Source organism: Coregonus lavaretus (genome assembly GCF_964263955.1).
Source record: "Coregonus lavaretus genome assembly, contig: HAP1_SCAFFOLD_1958, whole genome shotgun sequence".
In the NCBI taxonomy this organism is placed as follows: domain Eukaryota; kingdom Metazoa; phylum Chordata; class Actinopteri; order Salmoniformes; family Salmonidae; genus Coregonus; species Coregonus lavaretus.
Genome location: NW_028164318.1, coordinates 75,001 through 92,350, shown reverse-complemented (window position 1 = coordinate 92,350; position 17,350 = coordinate 75,001). Strand labels below are relative to the sequence as shown.

General features: G+C 45.8%; 1 protein-coding gene across 1 annotated transcript in view; it reads left to right on the top strand.

Moving 5' to 3' along the window:
- Positions 1-9,964: 9,964 nt before the first annotated feature.
- The window catches only part of LOC311117187 (ATP-binding cassette sub-family C member 9-like), a gene marked incomplete at its 3' end in the record, with an annotated part of 81,837 nt that continues 74,451 nt past the window's right edge, over positions 9,965-17,350 (top strand). The window contains exon 1 of the mRNA XM_084192167.1: positions 9,965-10,951. The remainder of the gene's footprint in view (positions 10,952-17,350) is intronic.

Here is a 17,350-nt window from a genome sequence, read left to right as displayed (position 1 = left end):
TATGATGCCCCAGAACCATTAGTCCAGCGTCTATGATGCCCCAGAACCATTAGTCCAGCATCTCTGTTTCCCCAGAACCATTTGCCCAGCGTCTCTGTTGCACACAATTGTGTGTGTGTGAGAGAGAGAGAAAGAGAGAGAGACAGGGATTGAGAGAGAGAGAGAGAGAGAGGGAGAGAGAGAGAGAGAGAGAGAGACAGAGAGACAGAGAGAGAGACAGAGAGACAGAGAGAGAGACAGAGAGACAGAGAGAGACAGAGAGACAGGGGGACAAACACCTACCTGGAGGTGACAGCATTCCCTCCCCCATATGCCCCCCTAGGCACAACTACGACAACATAACCAACAAAAATGGGTCACGACTCCTGCAGCTCTGTCGCACACTGGGTATGTACATAGTCAATGGTAGGCTTCGAGGGGACTCCTATGGTAGGTACACCTATAGCTCATCTCTTGGCAGTAGTACTGTAGACTACTTTATCACTGACCTCAACCCAGAGTCTCTCAGAGCGTTCACAGTCAGCCCACTGACACCCCTATCAGACCACAGCAAAATCACAGTCTACTTGAACAGAGCAATACTCAATCATGAGGCATCAAAGCCAAAAGAACTAAATAATATTAAGAAATGCTATAGATGGAAGGAAAGTAGTGTTGAAACCTACCAAAAAACAATTAGGAAACAACAAATTCAATCCATTCTAGACAACTTCCTGGACAAAACGTTCCACTGTAATAGTGAAGGTGTAAACTTGGCAGTAGAAAACCTAAACAGTATATTTGACCTCTCAGCTTCCCTATCAAATCTAAAAATCTCTAACAGAAAACCAAAGAAAAGTAATAACAGTGATAAATGGTTTGATGAAGAATGCAAAAACCTAAGAAAGAAATTGAGAAACCTATCCAACCAAAAACATAGAGACCCAGAAAACCTGAGCCTACGCCTTCACTATGGTGAATCACTAAAACAATACAGAAATACACTACGGAAAAAGAAGGAACAGCATGTCAGAAATCAGCTCAATGTAATTGAAGAATCCATAGACTCTAACCACTTCTGGGAAAATTGGAAAACACTAAACAAACAACAACACGAAGAGCTATCTATCCAAAACGGAGATGTATGGGTAAACCACTTCTCCAATCTTTTTGGCCCTATAACAGAGAACAAACAGCAAAAAAATATACATGATCAAATGCAAATCTTAGAATCAACTATTAAAGACTACCAGAACCCACTGGATTCTCCAATTACATTGAATGAACTACAGGATAAAATACAAACCCTCCAACCCAAAAAGTCCTGTGGTGTTGATGGTATCCTCAATGAAATGATAAAATATACAGACCACAAATTTCAATTAGCTATACTTAAACTCTTTAACATCATCCTTAGCTCTGGCATCTTCCCCAACATCTGGAACCAAGGACTGATCACCCCAATCCACAAAAGTGGAGACAAATTTGACCCCAATAACTACCGTGGGATATGCGTCAACAGCAACCTTGGGAAAATCCTCTGCATTATCATTAACAGCAGACTAGTTCATTTCCTCAGTGAAAACAATGTACTGAGCAAATGTCAAATTGGCTTTTTACCAAATTACCGTACGACAGACCACGTATTCACCCTGCACACCCTAATTGACAAACAAACAAAACAAAACAAAGGCAAAGTCTTCTCATGCTTTGTTGATTTCAAAAAAGCTTTTGACTCAATTTGGCATGAGGGTCTGCTATACAAATTGATGGAAAGTGGGGTTGGGGGAAAAACATACGACATTATAAAATCAATGTACACAAACAACAAGTGTGCGGTTAAAATTGGCAAAAAACACACACATTTCTTTCCACAGGGCCGTGGGGTGAGACAGGGATGCAGTTTAAGCCCCACCCTCTTCAACATATATATCAACGAATTGGCGAGGGCACTAGAACAGTCTGCAGCACCCGGCCTCACCCTACTAGAATCTGAAGTCAAATGTCTTCTGTTTGCTGACGATCTGGTGCTTCTGTCACCAACCAAGGAGGGCCTACAGCAGCACCTAGATCTTCTGCACAGATTCTGTCAGACCTGGGCCCTGACAGTAAATCTCAGTAAGACAAAAATAATGGTGTTCCAAAAAAGGTCCAGTTGCCAGGACCACAAATACAAATTCCATCTAGACACCGTTGCCCTAGAGCACACAAAAAACTATACATACCTCGGCCTAAACATCAGCGCCACAGGTAACTTCCACAAAGCTGTGAACGATCTGAGAGACAAGGCAAGAAGGGCCTTCTATGCCATCAAAAGGAACATAAAATTTGACATACCAATTAGGATCTGGCTAAAAATACTTGAATCAGTTATAGAACCCATTGCCCTTTATGGTTCTGAGGTCTGGGGTCCGCTCACCAACCAAGAATTCACAAAATGGGACAAACACCAAATTGAGACTCTGCATGCAGAATTCTGCAAAAACATCCTTCGTGTACAACGTAAAACACCAAATAATGCATGCAGAGCAGAATTAGGCCAATACCCGCTAATTATCAAAATCCAGAAAAGAGCCGTTAAATTCTATAACCACTTAAAAGGAAGCGATTCCCAAACCTTCCATAACAAAGCCATCACCTACAGAGAGATGAACTTGGAGAAGAGTCCCCTAAGTAAGCTTGTCCTGGGGCTCTGTTCACAAACACAAACAGACCCCACACAGCCCCAGGACAACAACAACAACAACACAACTAGACCCAACCAAATCATGAGAAAACAAAAAGAGAATTACTTGACACATTGGAAAGAACAAACAAAAAAACAGAGCAAACTAGTATGCTATTTGGCCCTAAACAGAGAGTACACAGTGGCAGAATACCTGACCACTGTGACTGACCCAAACTTAAGGAAAGCTTTGACTATGTACAGACTCAGTGAGCATAGCCTTGCTATTGAGAAAGGCCGCCGTAGGCAGACCTGGCTCTCAAGAGAAGACAGGCTATGTGCACACTGCCCACAAAATGAGGTGGAAACTGAGCTGCACTTCCTAACCTCCTGCCAAATGTATGACCATATTAGAGACACATATTTCCCTCAGATTACAGCGATCCACAAAGAATTCGAAAACAAATCCAATTTTGATAAACTCCCTTATCTACTGGGTGAAAAACCACAGTGTGCCATCACAGCTGCAAGATTTGTGACCTGTTGCCACAAGAAAAGGGCAACCAGTGAAGAACAAACACCATTGTAAATACAACCCATATTTATGTTCATTTATTTTCCCATTTGTACTTTAACTATTTGCACATTGTTACAACACTGTATATATACATAATATGACATTTGAAATGTCTTTATTCTTTTGGAACTTCTGAGTGTAATGTTTACTGTTAATATTTATTGTTTATTTCACTTTTGTTTACTATCTACTTCACTTGCTTTGGCAATGTTAACATACGTTTCCCATGCCAATAAAGCCCTTAAATTGAAATTGACAAATTGAATTGAGAGAGAGAGAGACAGAGAGACAGAGACAGAGAGAGAGAGAGAGAGAGAGCTCAGCAGGTAACAGCTTTTACAGCAGTGTTCAGCATCCACCACCCTGGAGAGTTTGTCCCTCTCAGTCCAGCATCAGCAAATCGTATTCAATTTACCAACTAATCATCAAGATGTTGATGATCCATCTAAATTAGTTGTGTTAGTGCTGGGCTGGAACAAAGCCTGCACCTCTTGCAGCTCTCCAGGATTTGGTTTGAGTTCTCTTCTAGAGCCTCAAAGCCTGTGAGCAAGCAGCAGAGAGAGAGACAAGAGAGGTCCTCCCACAGCTGAACAGATGCTCACACAGCAGGTTTACAGTCTGTTAGGGGACGTCACAGACAGAATAGATAATGGCAGAGACACAGACAGTGTGTAAAGAAGTCACTCAGCAAGTTGAGTTCACTTCATAAAAGCCAGCAACCACGACTAATGGCTTAGCCTACTGTGTTAGAACAACTGGAGCTACGCTAGCCTACTAGCCTAGCCTACACTGTGTTAGAACAACTGGAGCTACGCTAGTCTACTAGCCTAGCCTACACTGTGTTAGAACAACTGGAGCTACGCTAGTCTACTAGCCTAGCCTACACTGTGTTAGTACAACTGGAGCTACGCTAGCCTACTAGCCTAGCCTACACTGTGTTAGAACAACTGGAGCTATGCTAACCTGTTAAACCGGTTTTCCTGGAGCTATACTACACTGTGTGTGTATGTAGGGGATGTGAGAAACTTACTCCTCAGCCTGAAGTGTCCCCACTTGCGCCACCGAATAGCTAGTTTTTTGTGTGACTGGTAAGACGCGTCGGGAGGGCGGTCACGTGTGCTAGCAAAGCAGAGGTCCTGGGTTGGAGCCTCGGTGTGAGACGAATCAGGAGGAAGTGGTACTCTCTAAGCAAGCAGGGTGACGTCCTTTACATGAACATACAGGAGGCTTACCCAAGGATATCTGGTGAGCTTGGAATAACATAGATACACGGTGTGTGTGTGTGCGTGTGACCTGTCGTGACCCCTCCACCTCCTGCCAGGCAGGTTATGGTGACCTTCATCTCCAGCTGTTGCATGGTACCGTCTCTCACACACACGTCCTCCCCCAATGTCTCCACGCACAACATCCAGCAACACACACACACAACACTGCATGCCTACTTTATAATGAATGTCCCCGCTTACACTGAAAACAGGAGGGGAATACCCTGTACCCTCTAGCTAACAGAGTGTTACCTTGTACCCTGTCTAACAGTGTTACCCTGTACCATGTGTAGTGTTACCCTGTGTAACAGAGTGTTACCTTGTACCCTGTCTAACAGTGTTACCCTGTACCATGTGTAGTGTTACCCTGTGTAACAGAGTGTTACCCTGTACCCTGTGTAACAGTGTGTTACCCTGTACCCTGTGTAACAGTGTGTTACCCTGTACCCTGTGTAACAGTGTGTTACCCTGTACCCTGTGTAACAGTGTGTTACCCTGTACCCTGTGTAACAGTGTGTTACCCTGTACCCTGTGTAACAGTGTGTTACCCTGTACCCTGTGTAACAGTGTGTTACTCTGTACCCTGTGTAACAGCGTGTTACTCTGTACCCTGTGTAACAGCGTGTTACCCTGTACCCTGTGTAACAGCGTGTTACCCTGTACCCTGTGTAACAGCGTGTTACCCTGTACCCTGTGTAACAGCGTGTTACCCTGTACCCTGTGTAACAGCGTGTTACCCTGTACCCTGTGTAACAGCGTGTTACCCTGTACCCTGTGTAACAGCGTGTTACCCTGTACCCTGTGTAACAGCGTGTTACCCTGTACCCTGTGTAACAGCGTGTTACCCTGTACCCTGTGTAACAGCGTGTTACCCTGTACCCTGTGTAACAGCGTGTTACCCTGTACCCTGTGTAACAGCGTGTTACCCTGTACCCTGTGTAACAGCGTGTTACCCTGTACCCTGTGTAACAGCGTGTTACCCTGTACCCTGTGTAACAGTGTGTTACCCTGTACCCTTTCTAAGAGCTAAAGGCTTTTGGCACGCAGCAGCAGCAGGGACTTCAGAGTTAGCACTACTTTAGTGCTCATAATTAAAACTAAACCCCCGCGTGAGGAATGTTTGAGGATTAACGAGCGCAATACACCGTGTTCATGGGGAGAGAGAGAAAGATGTAATTCCAGCACCAACAGAACGCAGGAGGATTAAACAGTGGAGAGCTCTTGTTCAATATCACCAACACAGACAACACACAACAGGTCCCCAGCAGGTAGGCTAAGCTGCTTTAGTCAGTCCCTCCCTCGAAAACCTGGACACTACGGTGAGCGGCTGACAAAATAATAAAACACACACACTTGGCGGCTCTCATATATCAGCCATCTGTCAGCCATCCAACCGTCTCTCTACTGCTACCTTCAACCAGCAACATCCAACCGTCTCTCTACTGCTCCCTTCAACCAGCACCATCCAACCGTCTCTCTACTGCTCCCTTCAACCAGCACCAACTGTCTCTCTACTGCTCCCTTCAACCAGGGCCATCCAACCGTCTCTCTACTGCTCCCTTCTACCAGGGCCATCCAACCGTCTCTCTACTGCTCCCTTCAACCAGGGCCATCCAACCGTCTCTCTACTGCTCCCTTCAACCAGGGCCATCCAACCGTCTCTCTACTGCTCCCTTCTACCAGCACCATCCAACCGTCTCTCTACTGCTCCCTTCTACCAGCACCATCCAACCGTCTCTCTACTGCTCCCTTCAACCAGGGCCATCCAACCGTCTCTCTACTGCTCCCTTCAACCAGCACCATCCAACCGTCTCTCTACTGCTACCTTCAACCAGCTCCATCCAACCGTCTCTCTACTGCTCCCTTCAACCAGGGCCATCCAACCGTCTCTCTACTGCTCCCTTCAACCAGGGCCATCCAACCGTCTCTCTACTGCTCCCTTCAACCAGGGCCATCCAACCGTCTCTCTACTGCTCCCTTCTACCAGCACCATCCAACCGTCTCTCTACTGCTCCCTTCTACCAGCACCATCCAACCGTCTCTCTACTGCTCCCTTCAACCAGGGCCATCCAACCGTCTCTCTACTGCTCCCTTCAACCAGGGCCATCCAACCGTCTCTCTACTGCTCCCTTCTACCAGGGCTGGGGAGCCAGAGCAGAGTATGAAGCACAGCTTTGAAGAGGTCAGATGGGAAGCACTTGACTAACATTACCAGAGTCTTAAATAGAAAACAGCACAACCTCTGCTCTGCCCTGCCTGACATTCTTCCAGACCACAGGGAGATTTAACACTGCATGTTTTCTGCTCCAAACATCCGGACAAACACAAACAAGAAGGGAAGAGAACCTTGCAAAACTTGCCGTGGACATTAGCTAGTCAACACAACTCTGTGCATACGGATATAGAAGACAGAACAGACAGGGAGCAGAGAACTCTCCTCTCCATACGGATATAGAAGACAGAACAGACAGGGAGCAGAGAACTCTCCTCTCCATATGGATATAGAAGACAGAACAGACAGGAAGCAGAGAACTCTACTCTCCATATGGATATAGAAGACAGAACAGACAGGGAGCAGAGAACTCTCCTCTCCATATGGATATAGAAGACAGAACAGACAGGAAGCAGAGAACTCTACTCTCCATATGGATATAGAAGACAGAACAGACAGGGAGCAGAGAACTCTCCTCTCCATATGGATATAGAAGACAGAACAGACAGGGAGCAGAGAACTCTACTCTCCATATGGATATAGAAGCCAGAACAGACAGGAAGCAGAGAACTCTACTCTCCATATGGATATAGAAGACAGAACAGACAGGAAGCAGAGAACTCTACTCTCCATATGGATATAGAGACATACTGTCTCCAAGTCCTCTGCCTGGAGAGGCCTACAACATACTGTCTCTAAAGGTGTCTCGCATACTCCCTTAAAAAGACCTTTGCTTGAAAAACGCCTTAGCCAGTATACACTTCCTCAAAATAGTCCGAATGAACCGAAGATCAAGAAATCTGTCATTAATTGTGACGTTTTTGCCCAGTAGATCTTAGATGTTTGGTTCAGTATTTCTCAAGTAAAACAATGTGTATGAAAACGAGTCGTCTCTCATTGAATGACAACAAACACTTTACTGAAGAATCCCTACTGTTGACCAATCACAGACGAAAGGCGTAGATGTCGGCTACCGAACTTCAGCTTGTCTCCAGAAAAAAAAATGTACACAAACAGCCGTAAAAAACGGCACAAAATATCATCATAACATATGCAGAACCGGTTTTGGATGGGAAGCATGTGAACCCCTTAAGTCCTCTGTCTGAAGAGGCCTACAGCATACTGTCTGCGTGTGTGAACCCCTTAAGTCCTCTGTCTGAAGAGGCCTACAGCATACTGTCTGCGTGTGTGAACCCCTTAAGTCCTCTGTCTGAAGAGGCCTACAGCATACTGTCTGCGTGTGTGAACCCCTTAAGTCCTCTGTCTGAAGAGGCCTACAGCATACTGTCTGCGTGTGTGAACCCCTTAAGTCCTCTGTCTGAAGAGGCCTACAGCATACTGTCTGCGTGTGTGAACCCCTTAAGTCCTCTGTCTGAAGAGGCCTACAGCATACTGTCTGCGTGTGTGAACCCCTTAAGTCCTCTGTCTGAAGAGGCCTACAGCATACTGTCTGCGTGTGTGAACCCCTTAAGTCCTCGGTCTGAAGAGGCCTACAGCATACTGTCTGCGTGTGTGAACCCCTTAAGTCCTCTGTCTGAAGAGGCCTACAGCATACTGTCTGCGTGTGTGAACCCCTTAAGTCCTCTGTCTGAAGAGGCCTACAGCATACTGTCTGCGTGTGTGAACCCCTTAAGTCCTCTGTCTGAAGAGGCCTACAGCATACTGTCTGCGTGTGTGAACCCCTTAAGTCCTCTGTCTGAAGAGGCCTACAGCATACTGTCTGCGTGTGTGTGTTGGGTGAGTTGGGGGGTTGACAACAGCAGAAGAGGCAACCCCCAGTGTGCTGCAGCAGCTGTGGCCTACAGGTGTGAGAGGGGGTGTGATCTCACCTCAGACCCAGTGTTGACACACACCGGGACACCTGCTGACAACACACACACCTAAACAAACCCCAGGCCGGTGAGGTCACACCGCCACCCCTCTGCATGATGCCACCACCTCAGGGGATGTCCCAGTGTGTGTGTGTCCAGCAACATCATTTATGTGAGGTCACTACACAGAGAGACAGGGCACCAATACACCGAGTCACTTCTCAAAACTACCACCAAGCCATAGCGTGACATTAGGACTGTCACAACATACCACAGCTTGGTCACCAAGGGCAAGAATCCATACACACACACACACACACACACAACAGTAGTCACCAAGGGCCAAGTCCACAAACATCCCATAGCAAACACTGAGTAGCACTGCAGTGACAGTAGCATGGCAACCTAACTAACTGCCCCATATAAGGTGAAGCTAGTGGAAAACAAGAAACACCAAGTATCCTACTGCATGAACATATAAGGACATTTATATGTCACCCTCCACACACTGAAACAAGTCACTGAGTCACCATCAATTTACCATTATCCATGGCAGAGCTTAAACGGTTTCCTGGAATTTTGGAATTTCCAGGATTGAAAGTAAATGTAGGACAGGAAATGAAAACTGAAAAGTTCAGGTGGGGATATTCCTAAAGTCTACCGAACTGAGGAACTAAATGATTCACCATACTGTAAATCAAATCGTATGTCACATGCGCCGAATACAACTGGTGTAGACTTTAACGTGAAATGATTGCTTATGAGCCCTTCACAACAATGCAGAGTTTAAAATAAGTAAGAAAATCGTAACACAAGAGGAATAAACAACTTATCCACAGCAAAACATGAAGCATCTGGTGTCATCCAGGAAGACTGACAGTAACATAACATGAAGCATCTGGTGTCATCCAGGAGGACTGACAGTAACATAACATGAAGCATCTGGTGTCATCCAGGAGGACTGACAGTAACATAACATGAAGCATCTGGTGTCATCCAGGAGGACTGAAAGTAACAGAACATGAAGCATCTGGTGTCATCCAGGTGGACTGACAATAATACATGAAGCATCTGGTGTCATCCAGGAGGACTGACAGTAATAGAACATGAAGCATCTGGTGTCATCCAGGAGGACTGACAGTAATAAAGCATCTGGTGTCATCCAGGAGAATTGACGGTAACAGAACATGAAGCATCTGGCGTTATCAAGGAGGACTGACAGTAATAAAGCATCTGGTGTCATCCAGGAGAACTGACAGCAATAAAGCATATGGCGTTATCCAGGAGAACTGACAGTAATAGAACCTGAAGCATCTGGTGTCATCCAGGAGGACTGACAGCAATATAATGTGAAGCATCTGGTGTCATCCAGGAGGACTGACAGTAATATAACGTGAGGCATCTGGCGTTATCCAGGAGGACTGACAGTAATATAACGTGAGGCATCTGGCGTTATCCAGGAGGACTGACAGTAATATAACATGAGGCATCTGGTGTCATCCAGGAGGACTGACAGTAATATAACGTGAGGCATCTGGTGTCATCCAGGAGGACTGACAGTAATATAACATGAGGCATCTGGTGTCATCCAGGAGGACTGACAGTAAGTACAGGACTTTAAAGGAAATGTAAAGTGAAACGGTCAGGTGGGGAGACTATGGACCTTCCCAGGTTGACTTGGTGAGCAAACACCCGGGAATGAACATGCTGAGTGATCTGATGAGTCACGTACACACATGCATGCAGACACGGCCCTGTGTTTCCACAGCAAACAACCTTCGGACTCTAGCTTCTGAAGCCCAAGTACAGATTACACACACTGCCAGGCACTAATGGACAAAAAGCCAATGCTTCATTACACACACGGGACGTACAAGCGGCACTAAACCTTTACCTTTCAGACCACTGCTGTTCACCTAAACCTACCTGTAGGAACTACCTGTCCTTAACTGTCCCACTTTACCCAAATCTACATTTACATTTTAGTCATTTAGCAGATGCTCTTATCCAGAGCGACTTACAGTTAGTTCATTCATCTTAAGATAGCTAGGTGGGACAACCACATTTCACAGTCATAGTAAGTACATTTTCCTCAATAAAGTAGCGATCATCAAAGTAAGCGCTAGTAAGCGGGGGAAAAAGTCAAGTGTAAATTCACGATAGGGGTGCTGTGGGATTATTTAAAATACTTGTCGAAGCGGTAGGGTTTCAGATGTTTTCAGAAGATGGCCAGGGACTCTGCTATGCTAGCTTCAGGGGGAAGCTGGTTCCACCATTGGGGTGCCAGGACAGAGAAGAGCTTGGACTGGGCAGGAGCTGCCCTCCCTTAAGGGTGGGAGGGCCATGAGACCGGAGGTGGCAGAATGGAGTGTTCGGGTTGGGATGTAGGGTTTGAGCAGAGCCTGAAGATAGGGAGGGGCAGTTCCTCTTGCTGTTCCATAGGTAAGTACCATGGTATTGTATGTGAATGTACTATGAATAGAAAGTAAATATCTTTAATGTAATATGATGAATATGATAAATTAGTGTGGCAAGTGACTATAATGAAAAGTGAATGGTGGGAGAGAAAAATAAATAAATACAAAATGATGAATAGATGGGTTAGCTGACGTCGTCACGAAAACCATGTGCCCACGCTTCCATGGGGCAGAAGTCAGCGTGTTGTTGTGATTCTGGATGGCCAGATTGATAGCAACAATGACAAGAAGCTGCCATGTGGGGAATCGTAAGTGGCGTGCTTCATCTTGTTCTTGATACCCGGTCTTGTTTTGATGTGTTTTGACTGATTTCATGTCTATGCTAATATGGCTAAAATTCACTAGCTAGCTAACCAACAACTTTAACTATGTATATGAGAGACAACAAGTGCTCATTGTGCAAATGTATTTATGTTTTCAATAAACATTGGAGCCGAAATATAGTTTACATGTCAACAATCTAAGCCAACCCATCTGTTTTGCCCCATAGTTGAGCACGCGTCGGTTTTGTTGCTAAACAACCAACCCATCTATAGAAATAAAAAACTGGGGTTGTTTTCATCAATTGTGTTCTTCTCTCCCACACGTTCTTAAGCAGACAGACACTGGTCTTTGTTCGACAAATCATTATTCTGACTTGTCTACCAAACGGTCCTCTTCAGACGAGAGACATGGCCCCAAATTAACACTTGTGGAGAGCTATTAGTCTCCCTGAACATTAGGAGCAATGGCCGTGTTTTCACAAATGACAGGGAGTTTTTGAAGAGGGAACGTTGTTGCAGTGATTTGAGCCCACAGGCAAGGAAAATCAACACACGACACTTTCAGTATGTGTGTGTGTGTGTGTCTGTGAGATGCACGGACGTGGTGGAAGGTAACCTGGCTCTGTGTGGGTGTCCAGTAAACAGATGGTTGTGTTTGGGGAGACCATTCAATATTCTCTCCACACACACACACCCACACACAGAGAGAGATCCCAAAATCTGGCTCTTCAATAATGGAAATGTTCATTTAACGTTAATCTCTACGATGGGGGTGAAACAAACGTATACAGTCTCTTATGACAGAGATGACTCTTTATGGGGGATGGAGGAGAGAGGAGAAGGGATGGTGGAGAAGGGATGGAGGAGAGGAGAAGGGATGGAGGAGAGGAGAAGGGTTGGAGGAGAGAGGAGGAGAGAGGAGAAGAGAGAGAGAGGGAGAGAAAGCAAACATACAATGTGGACTCTCAACAAGGCAGGTCCAGTGACTACAGAAGGGAGGGGGCCTGTTCCGTTCTAGGGACAGAGGGTTACGGACAGTGTACACACACTTGGGTTTGTGCAGGAAACATGAATCAATAGTGTCAGTGTATACTGTGTCCATGTTCTGCATGAACGAATGAATGACAAACAGGCCCATTACTCATGGTCAGTCCCGGACACACACAGAGAGAGAGAGAGAGCGAGGAGGGGAAAACGCTCCCTCGGTATTTGGCCCTCTCCCTTTGACCTTGAGGGGGCAGGGGCTCTTCCTGTTCTGGGTCTGAACCACTACAGCATGTGGAGTGACTGGCTCTGCTTTCTCTACATGGGGTTCAAAGCCCAAAGCTTAATTCAGCATTAGATGGGATATGGGAATGAGATTGGACAGTGCTCTTACAAGTCACCTACCTGTTAGAATGGCTATTCAAGTAGCCAATGTATGTCCATTGACAATGACATGCAGGCTTCAATTGTAGCCTTTATTATACCTTAATGCATGTGTTCAGTTGACAGATGCAATGGTGGAAGTGCTCCCCAGAGCACTGGGAAATCCATATCGGTCCAAGCCAGGCACTGAGAGCCCAGGTAACACATTAGCCTACAGCCAACATGGCTGAATACATACATGTTGCCTGGAGAGTAGTTTCTCCTGAAGTCTCAGTCTGTAGGATGAGATGCTGTAGGTCGGTATTTTATTAGGATCCCCAGTAGGTAGGCTATGGAGTAAAAGCCTTCTCGTTTCACAAATCTGTTGAGCACAACTCCCAAAGAGTGAAATGCAAATTGTTGGCCTGTTTTGAAGAGCTCTCAAACGCCGAGGTCAATGTTTGAAAATCATTCAGTCGTTTTCATGATAACAGCCCACTACAATACACATAGGAAACGCATCTACTTAACTACGTTTCCATCCGAACCGTGCAACAGTAGCCTACTGTATCATTGCCACGCAACATTGTAGCCGCGTGCCTGGTCAACGATCAACTCTGAGGTTTGTTCCATTGATTAGGGTTGGAACTCACGCGCTAGATGTATTACAAAATTAACACTACACTGTAGCCTTCTATGCTCTTTTCTTGACTCACTCCCCAGTTGTAAGGACACAATACGTTTCTACCAAGCATATGGTGGCTCGTTGTTATCCCAATGTCATCGAACCAGACCAACAATCTGTGTCGATTTCTTAACATCATTCTTAACCAAACTCAGCCGCTGAAAAGTGAAAATACACAGCCATGATCGGTCGCTTACCTCAGGAATGGTAGTTGAACACGAACTCGCTGTCCAAATCGGTTCGTCTCCTCTCTTTTTACAAACAAAACCCAAACGAAGTCCTATTGTCAACGTTGTCACCGTCCGTAGAAAGTTCAGATCTTCCCCAGGAGATAAAACATTGTGAGACGCCGAAGGGAGAGAGCGAGCAAAGACGCTGTAAATTCCGAGAAATATGAGACGATATGGAAGTTTGACACTTTCCCCACGACAAGCGATTATTCTTCACGCCAAAAAACGTAATCACAGAATGAATTCAGATGTGTTTCAGATTCAAACACGAACACACCTTTGGATTTTGTCCGCCCTCATGAATTGGCAAGAAACTGTACGCGCCCGCGGTACAGTGCCCAAGAAAAAGAGGGATGGAGTATGTTCTCTCTCCTCCCCCTCTCGCTCTCTCCCAAAAAAATACACAGAGCCTGTACGTATCAGTTTACACACAAGACGGGGAGAGACTCTGCAAACTTTCGAGAAAGCCGGAGAAAAACAACACTGGCAGCGCCCAATAAAAAGAGGGATGGAGTATTTTCTCTCTCTCCTCCCCCTCCCTCGCTCTCTCTCCCACAATACAATAGACCGAGCCTGTACGTATCAGTTTACTCATAAAACGGGGAGAGACTCTGCAAACTATCGTGAAAGTCGGAGAAAACCAATATAGCCCTCCACCATCTCTTCTTCTTTTCACTCGAGACAAGAAAGAACCACTGGACGCCCCGCGAACAGCTTTGTTCGAAGTTCGAAATGAAAGCGCAGCTGTGCGTCCAATGCTGTACAATTCCAGAATAATCTGGAAAGTTGTAGGCTAGGGCTACATTGTAATCTGTTCGAGTTTTATGTCGAGGAAATGAATATGCTATATGAAAATCCAACCTGGATGTAAGACCGACTGTCACCATTTCTATGAGCTAAATCTCTGAATATGGTTGTCAGAGGCCACGGTGGGGTCAAAGCCTACTTGAGCCCGCAATCGCTTATAATTCTCGCCTCGTGGATACAACATTGTTTCCTATGTTTGGTTAGGGGGTAGTGTGCAGGTATTAGGCAAATAACATCCATTGAAGCAATGTTACAGTAGGCGTAATGTCATTATTGCTTTATCAATTATAACTGATGCAGGCTTATACACGATGCATAAATGCCTCAACACACCCCATAACGTGTCAGGATGTAATAGATAATTGTTTGTGTGTGTTTCTACTCATTCATTCATTCGTACTCAGTTCTCTACTGGGCCACACAGTTGCTGTGAAATATGAAATATGAAATAAGTAATTGAAGTCAGCCAGTGTTTGGAGAGAAACAGATTAAGCCTGGCCATGCTAGACTGGGTCCAGTGAAAACAACCAGGCTGGGTCAGGGCTGCTGGACACACAGAGGACAACAGTTAGGTGTGAGTCCCAAATGACACCCTATTCTCTTTATAGTGCACTACTTTCCTCCAGGGCCTGGTCAAAAGTAGTGCACTGTAAAGGGGATAGGGTTCGATTTGGGACACAATCAGGGTCTGAAAGGTCAACAATAAAGCCACCTGCTCCTGTTCAAAGCCTGATGTCGACCATTGGCTTTTGACCCCACTGGTGACCTGTGACCTTTCTACATGCCAGGTTTTGATATCACTTGTGCATGTGTAATCCTCCATGTTGTTGTTGTTTCCAGTCTATTGAGGTGTGTGTGTGTGTGTGTGTCAGCTCTTACACAAGTGTGTGTTCTTCTTCAGATTCAGTGAGTTTACTACACACAAATAAACCTATCTCATTCTCTCATTCCACTCAAGTGCCTCTTAGAGCCACCATAAGCCTGGCCAGCGACAGCAAGGCTTTCCACTGCCAGATATTAGACTGGTGACTGGTGACTGACTGAATGGTGACTGGTGACTGACTGAATGGTGACTGGTGACTGGTGACTGACTGAATGGTGACTGGTGACTGGCTGAATGGTGACTGGTGACTGACTGAATGGTGACTGGTGACTGACTGAATGGTGACTGGCTGAATGGTGATGCTTCTGTATAAGCCTGCTCCTCTTACTCAACCGCACCTTGACAACCGCAACCCTTTCCACACACACAGAAGAGCTGGGACTGTGGTGTGTGTGTCTCTGAGTACCGGGTGTCAGCGGTGAATGATTTATGAGTATGCAAATGAGGCTGTCAGAGGACAGTGTGGAGTCTGCCCTGAAGGCCTGCAGGGGACAGAAACACACACACACACAAACTGACATATCAAAGCAGAGAGTGAAAGACAGAGGGAAAGAATGACTGAATGAAAAAAAACAGGGAGAGAGAGAGAGAGTAATGACAGCCCGACTCAGAAAATGAAATGAAATAGTGACTGACCATGGAACACTCCACTCTGCCATCTACAGTTATCTGTTGTGGTTCTCAGTAATGAACCAATTGTCTGCTCTCAATGGAACTGTCACAGAGTTGTTTACCAGAGCCATGACAGAACGGAGGGTGCCGCAGCAAAAAACATTAGGACAAAGAGGAATTGATGAGGGGATGGAGAATGCTGAGGCTCGCGCTGTCATGAATCTCGACATTCGTTTTTACTTGTTTTTCTGCAGTTTAACAAATATGAATATTGATCATGCAATCATGGTGAATGGGCTATTTTCTTTGCAATCATGTGGAACTGCAAATTGAGTGATTGTTCATAGAAAATGACTGTGACAATGACTTCTCATCACAATAAAGGTGTAATAGACAGGTATGGTAGGTGTACCATACCAGAACTCCATTCACTAATGTTACAGTGACAGTGCCCTCTACTGGTTGAAAATGGTGGTGCATCAAAACAACAACAGTCAAACACTTGTCCAACAGCAGGAAAGAAGTCAAGCAAGATATTTTTGTTTTTGTTTTTTGCTGATCTAGACTATTATTCTCAAAATTGCTTTTACTGTAATCTTGCTTCCAACCACTTTGTCTTCCCCATCCTCATAGATGTTGGAATGTGAAGCCCAGGCATGTTCATGAGAGACTGCCAGTGGAATAGAGGGAGGGGAAAGACTGTTGATGGACTAGGGAGAGGGGGAGGACTGTCGATGGACTAGAGAGAGGGGGAGACTGTCGATGGACTAGGGAGAGGGGGAGGACTGTCGATGGGCTAGGGAGAGGGGGAGGACTGTTGATGGACTAGGGAGAGGGGGAGGACTGTTGATGGACTAGGGAGAGGAGGAGGACTGTCGATGGACTAGGGAGAGGGGGAGACTGTCGATGGACTAGGGAGAGGGGGAGGACTGTTGATGGACTAGGGAGAGGGGGAGGACTGTCGATGGACTAGGGAGAGGGGGAGGACTGTTGATGGACTAGGGAGAGGGGGAGACTGTCGATGGACTAGGGAGAGTGGGAGACTGTTGATGGACTAGGGAGAGGGGGAGGACTGTTGATGGACTAGGGAGAGGGGGAGGACTGTTGATGGACTAGGGAGAGGACTGTTGATGGACAAGGGAGAGGGGGAGACTGTCGATGGACTAGGGAGAGGGGGAGGACTGTCGATGGACTAGGGAGAGGGGGAGGACTATTGATGGACTAGGGAGAGGGGGAGGACTGTTGATGGACTAGGGAGAGGGGGAATAAGATATTGAAAATGAAAAATGGAGAAACAATAGAGTTTTATTTTAAGCCCAGAGAGAGAGAGAGAGAGTCAGTCTGTGATGGGTCTCAGCTCAGTGGTACCTGTCACTATGATTTATTACATTAAAATATCACAATACTGAGATTACAGAAAGGGAGTGTACACACACACACTGTACATACACAGACAAACACACACAGACACATACACACACACACTGTACAGACACAGACAAACACACACACATACACACACACACACACACTGTAC